The sequence below is a fragment of the Orcinus orca genome, chromosome 17, assembly GCF_937001465.1.
Source record: "Orcinus orca chromosome 17, mOrcOrc1.1, whole genome shotgun sequence".
Lineage (NCBI taxonomy): Eukaryota > Metazoa > Chordata > Mammalia > Artiodactyla > Delphinidae > Orcinus > Orcinus orca.
The window spans coordinates 52,076,559-52,083,885 of record NC_064575.1 but is presented as its reverse complement, the minus strand read 5'-3'; positions in this window follow the sequence as shown (position 1 = coordinate 52,083,885).

Here is a 7,327-nt window from a genome sequence, read left to right as displayed (position 1 = left end):
CATCAGACACCATGTCTTGTAGGAATGTGTGCAAACTAAGAGCCAATAAGCCCTGAAGAATGATGGCGGGGGGTGGGGGGGCTCCCTCTTAGCTAGGGATGCTTAAGTGCTTGGGGTTTGTCACAACTCTTTTAGCTGCTCAGAGATTTTTTTTCTGAATGTGATTTTTCCCCCCTAAAGTTCCGCTTATCTACAGAACATTGAGAAGTTCTTTGATTTGTTTGTAAACATTACTTTCCCAGGTTATACCAAGTTTCTCTACCTTTTATTTTAGGTAGTCTTTTAAGATATTGGAGCAAATGATTCTAGCTTAGGATCCAAACTTGGGGAACTTCCAGGAGAACACAAAGCTGGTATTATTTGCTGTATCAAATGTTCTTAGTTTTCACTAACCTCTGGGCACGTTTACAAATATTCTTAAAGAAAGCATTCATAGCTTATTACCAACCAAAGGAAAAAAATGGAAACCAAACCTGCTTTCACTCACACCTACCTTTTAAAAATATATTCATGCAGTTTCTTACTATGAAAATGGAAAGGAATGATTGCCAGTTGGCAACAGATGAGGTTGTTTTGGAATTTAGTGTAATGGTTGTTTCTGTGGAATCAGAGGTCCCTCTGTTTTCTTATCCTCGGGAGCATTTCTTCTTTTCCCCTAACTCTATAAATCCTAAGTTCTGTGAGATCTTGACCAGCATAAGTCTCATTCGTGATAGAGGGAGAAATGTCATTGCTCCAGATTCTCCCTTCAGACTAGGACAGAGTGAACAGCATCCCTGGGAAAGAGACCAGACAAGGAACTGGTGCCAGTGTGTAAAGTGTAGGGGCAAAAAATTTAGCAAAGCTTATCTTCATGGAAATGGGATAATATAACAGCGGGTGAAACAGACGACCCCGCCATCCCAGATAGTTTTGCTGTTACAAACTGGGGTAGGATTTGGGTGGGGAAAGCGATGTGACACTGCAGGACTTCTAAGCAGTAATTTGCCAAGGAACTGCTGAAAGGTATTGCAACAGATCACAATAGGAGGAGGCTGGATTCTGAGGACTGCAAATAAACCTGCCCAGGGACACCGGTGTTGACCAAGGGGGCCCTTTTCTTCTTACTTCCTTCTCAGAGACACAACCTCCTCCGACCTGGGGAAACTTTTGAAAGCTCATAGCAATGCTTACTCACCAGATAAGTCGTAAAGAATCTACCCACTTCCAGGAAGTCTGTGACGGTAGGGGGTAAGCATATGTGAACAAGAAGGTGTAACCAGGTGTAGCCTGCTCCATCTCTGACTCACCTTTTGACCACGTGCTTCTGGCTTCACCATGCCTCAGCTTCTCTACCTGTCAAATGGGAGCAAGAGGAAGTGGTATTGTTTGATAAAATTCTCTGAAATCTTTTGCTGAAAGGTTCTTCGAAAGGGCAAGATAGTATAACTATCCTTTAGCTATTCAGTATGAGGTTGCTATAAATAGAGTCTGGAATAGGATCACAGTGTCATATACCTGTTTACAACAATAAATGGGCCATATAATGATCCAGGGAAAGCTTGGCAGAATTCTTTGGTAGGACATGCATGTAGGAAAGCTGAGACTCGGTCCTCCCAAGGACCAAATAGCCGCTGTTCACGGGCTTTCAACGAAAGTTTTTTTTCATCCTGGAGCCCTGCTTCTCAACGTGACTGCCCAGTTGTAGGTTAGGGTGTTTCTGGCTGCTCTAGGAGACTTGTCCAAAATCTAATTTATACTGAAATGGTGTGCAGGCATGTGTACATGTGTGTGTGTGCACATGCAGGCATCTTCTTGCCAAATCGGAACAGAACTATAAAAATACATAAATAAGTGTAAACATTTAGCCTAGGTGACCCCCACTAAGTGAGTTCTAGGATGACGCGTGTCTCTGTTATAAACATAGTGGTGGCCAGCAGAAGGGCAAACGAGGGGGTTCCTGAGCCTTTAGCTCTACTAGACTAAGATGGGAGGCATTGGGCACGGGGACTGTGGCATCTTCTGAAAGGATGGGTCAGGGAATCACACTAATTTGGGAAGGGGCAGGGGCAAAAGTGTTGGCGGGGCCAGGCTTTCGGTAATGTGAATATCCTACTAACAAATAAGAGATGGCTGGGGCATGGCAGAGGGGCAGGTTCAGGAATAAACACTGAAATGGGGTGTGTGACCTTTGTCAGTTATCACAGGACACTTTGGTAGACGTATATGGGACACATGGGTGTATGGGGTAGCCAAACGTTCAGCTTTAGCCAAGTAAGATGGTGAGGTTTCTATTCTACTTCCACCTGCAATGCAGAACTAAGGAACGCACTTCTTAAGAAAAGATTTAATTATTGGCATGAGTGTAAGAAACGTATCAGAACTCGCTTTCTCCCTCTCACTCACTCCCTCAAACCTCTTATTTCCTCATTATTTTTGTTGACCTAGGTGATTAAATTTATTGGTTTAACTGCCTGGTACACAGTAGTGGTTCAACTGATATGCAATGATGGAATGAAAAAAAAGCATTTAAACTTTTCAGAAACATACTGTGAAGCAGCCTGGTAAAGGATGTTAAGTCCATGACCAGTCAGCAAAAGGAAGGCCATGGGGAGAGATTCCGCAGAGCATAGATTCATTTCCCGCCTGGCCTTCTGCCTCTCTTCTTTCATTTGGGCCTCACTGCACCTACTTTGCCTGCCAAGAGCCTCTAACGCCTTGGGAAATGAATGTTGGTGCTACATGACCGGGAATTATCCTGGACTCCAATGCCCTTGAAGGCCCAAAGCTAGATTTCCCAAGTCATTCCATGCCTGCCCGGAATAACAGGGGACACTGCACTGAAGAGTCAACGTCATGTAGGAATGACAGCATGATGATGTAACCCCACATCCCTGGTAAATCCCAAGTGAACTTCCCAGACAGCATTGTGAGGTAGTTTGGAGCTTGGGTCTTAGAGTCAGGCTGCCTGGGTTTGCATCCCAGCTCTGCCACTAGCTGGATGTCCTTGAGCAAGGTCTTAACCATTCAGGGCCTTATTAAACCCATCTGTAAGTGAGCTTAATCATTGTATCGACCTGTCTGATCAGGCCACCCAAGATGGCTGCTCTCTTGCTCTCTGTACATCCCCTGCTCAACCAGTGCCTGCTTCACCTACAGCTACTCACATAACTGACTGGACTGACCTGCCCTCTTAATCATAGAGCCTCCAGCCCCAGCTATAGTGATTGTTCTAATCTTCATTTATTTATTTTTAAATATTTATTTATTTATTTATTTGGCTGCGTTGGGTGTTAGTTGCGGCACGGCGGGACCTTCACTGCAGTGCGCGGGCTCCTCTCTAGTTGTGGCGCACAGGCTCCAGAGCGTGCGGGCTTAGTTGCCACGTGGCATGTGGGGTCTTAGTTCCCCAACCAGGGATCGAACCTGCGTCCCCTGTATTGGAAGGCGATTCTTAACCATTGGACCACCAGAACTTCTCTACTATGGTAGCTTCTCAAACGGGCTGTGAGGGGCTTGCCCCTCTGCTGGTTTCCCTGGTAACCCAGGACCCAACTGACGTCAATTCCCCCTATAACTGGTAACCTCTGCCTCTCCCCGGGGAGCAAAGACTACTTCCGTGGTCTGCCTGCCTTCTGCTGCAGGCGGTGAGATGTCGCTCCTGGACCTTGCTTCAGACATGTAAGATCCCCTATCCATTAAACCACTGATGTCTCTGTTGCTGACTCCGGGCTCTTTCTTGGGTCTTGAGGCTGGGCACGTACAGGGCTTCAACCAGACCTTACCAAGTTGTCGTGAGAACTAAAGGAGAAAAATCCATGTAAACCATCTTAGTGCAATGCTTGGAACACAGTAAATATTCAACAACTGTTGTATTATTATATTCCATGATTCCTGCTAAATGGTCTCCTACCCATGCTTCTCAGGTGACAAAATGGGCCTGCATCACAGCTACATTGGTTCATCCACTCATTCTCTGAGCACCCGTTCCTGAGGATCTATGATTTTTTAAGTCAGATTTTCGGCGCAAACTGTAGGATACACATATGAATCAGACCTGGGTCCTGCTTTCAGACAACTTATACTGGGAGTGACGAAAGTGTAAGAAACAGAAAGTGTCTGAAAAGAGATAGAAATAAAGTGTGATATGGGTGCTCAGAAGAGAGAACACAATGGCTTCCAGCTGGGGTAAAAAGTCATTTCAGCTGGGCCTTGAGAGCTGGGCAGCTTCTGGAAGTGGGTGGAGGTAGGGGTCGGAGCAAGAAATTTAGGGCAGAAGGCAAAGGAGGAGAATCCACAGGAAGCAGGAAAAGCTGTGCTTGGCTAAGAGCATCAATGGGAAAAGCTTGGAAGGTGGGTTGGAGCCAGTTAAGGGGCACAGGCCACACGTGTTTATCCAGAGCCTCTTTTAAGCCCCCATGTCTGTTTCTCATGACCAGGGTCCCCAGCCACAGGTGAGGGCACCTAACCCAAATGCAGGCGACAGGCTGGCTGGTAACCTGAAGAACAAAATCAACCAGCCGAAGTCTTCTTTCTCGAGAACCTGAATAAAAAATCTTCTGGTCACTATTGCTGCGTCACAAGTTATCCCAGAATATGGCTGCATTCGCTCTGCCACAGCAGAACTGAGCCGTCGTAACAGAGGCCCAGTGACCCTCAAAGCCTAAAATATTTATAAACATCTGGCTTTTTAGGGAAAGTTTACCAACTGTGCTCTAGGAAGACTAGTCCAGGAGCTGTGTGCAGGATGGGCTGGCAACAGAGTGGAGGCTAGAAGATGCATTGGGAGGCCGCTGTCAGGATTTGGTAGTGGAGATGAAGAGGGAGAGAAAAAAGTAAAGGATGTGTCACAGGTTAATCAACAGGTCTGGAAGCTATTTGTGTAAGGAGAACCCAGAGAACTTGAAGCCTGAATTTCCAAATGGTTGTTCAATGTGTTCTTTACTCATATCTAGTAACAGGGATGGTACCAAGGAAAGGTAGAAACCTGTCTTAGTATTTCCCACCAGACCCAGGGGAAGGTAGATATAAGTGCATATGCAGCCGTGACCCAGGATGCTCTGCTCTGAACTGATTCTGGGATCAGATAATAGCCAGAAACAAAAGTGAAAAAATAGACCATGAAAAAGTAGGTAATTTCAAAATTCCTCAGATCCTTTTCTTTCTTTCTTTTTTAGTTGAAGTGTAGTAGATTTACAATGTTGTGTTAGTTTCAGGTGTACAGCACGGTGATTCAGTTATATATATTCTTTATCAGATTCTTTTCCATTATAGGGTATTATAAGATATTGAATATAGTTCCCTGTGCTATACAGTAGGTCCTTGTTTATCTATTTGGTATAGAGTAGTGTATATCTGCTAACACCAACCCCCTAATTTATCCCTCCCCCACCCCCTTTCCCATTTGGTAACAGTAAGTTTGTTTTCTATGTCTGTGAGTCTGTTTCTGTTTTATAAATAAGTTCATTTGTACCCAGATTTCTCAGATGCCATGAAAGGGGACAGGTGGCCACTGTCCCCACCAGCACCGCTGCTCCTGAGTGGCCCATAGTTCTCCTCCCAAAACACTCCAGCAGCTCTAACAGCCTTCTGGGCTCTCAACCTCTTATCACCCTTCTTTCCACTTCCTCTCTGAAATCTCCATCATAAAAGCCCCACTGCCTTTGGCAAGGCCTCAGGGAAGATGGGAAACTGGGCAGAACTGGCCGGAGTCCTCGTTAGTGGACTGAAGAACAGCCATGGGCTAACACATCTTAATCTCATCAAAATGTTTTATTTTTTATTCTTTTCCCATTTTTTTTTAATATACCTTATTTTTTACAGCAGTTTTAGGGTACAGCAAAACGGAGCAGAAGGTATAGAAATTTCCCATACACATCCTGGTCCCGTAGACACATAACCTCCCCCATTACCAGCATCCTCCACCAGAGTGGTACTGTGAGCAGATAGGGTAGGGGGTTCCCAGAGAAAGAGAACCAGGCATGGCTTTCTGGACTTAAGAGAAGCCATTTTGGCCTAAGCCATTTTGTGATCTAAGCCAGTCTCAGTGCATGTCCCTGAACAGGTCTCAGTAATTAATGGTCTTAAGGGAACAAAAGAATGCAGGAACAAATGACCATCATCGTCAAGAGAAGTAACAATAGTAAAGATAATACATCAGTTGTAAGGATTCCCAGTTCTCTCTTTTTTTTTTTCCGGTACGCGGGCCTCTCACTGTTGTGGCCTCTCCCATTGCGGAGCACAGGGTCCAGACGCGCAGGCTCAGCAGCCATGGCTCACGGGCCCAGCCGCTCCGCGGCATGTGGGATCTTCCCGAACCGGGGCACGAACCCGTGTCCTCTGCATCGGCAGGCGGACTCTCAACCACTGCGCCACCAGGGAAGACCCCCCCAGTTCTCTTTCAATGGTAAGGATTAGCCTGAAGCCTCAGCCTCCAGATAGACTGGAACCTAAGGCCTGATGATGTTGATTTTTTCTGGCCCTTTGACTTCAACTAAAGCTTGGACTCTGTTGACCTTTGCCCCAATTCTATGCTGAATTCTTATTTGCTCAAGTCCTTTCATGAACATACATGTACTTCCCCAATTTTGCTGTTCATGGAGACACTGCTTTGGGAAAGATCCCCGGTGTTCTCCCTACTTGCTGCAAGTGATAAATCCTTCTCCCAATCTTTGGCTCGACTGCATCTTTTGGACCAACACCCACCAATAGGCAAACCCAGTTTTTTGGGTAACAGTACATTTGTTACAATTGATGAACCTACATTGACACATCATAATCACCCAAAGTCCATAGCTTCCACTGGGGTTCATTCTTGGTGTTGTACAATCTATGGTTTGGACGAATATATAATGACGTGTATCCACCATTATAATATCATACAGAGTAGTTTCACTGTCCTAAAAGTCCTATGTGCTTTTTCCATTCATCCATCCCTCTACCCCAAGCCCTTGGCAACCACTGACCTTTTACTGTCACCATAATTTTGCTTTTTCCAGAGTGTCATATAATTGGAATCATACAGTATGTAACTTTTCACATTGGTTTCTTTCACTTAGTAATACACATCTATGAGTCCTCCATGTCTTTTCTTTTCTTGATAGCTCATTTCTTTTTAGCACTGAATAATATTCCCCTGTCTGAATGTACCAGAGTTTATTGATCCATTCACCCACATTCAAATACATTGTGGCTAATATGATTATGAACAAACTATTATCTATTATATCAATTAAGAATAAAAAAAGTTTTTGTTTGACCTTCACTTATTCCTTCTCCTATGCTCTTCCTTTATGTAGATCTAAGTTTCTAACCTACATCATTTTCCTTCTATCTAAAGAACTTAACA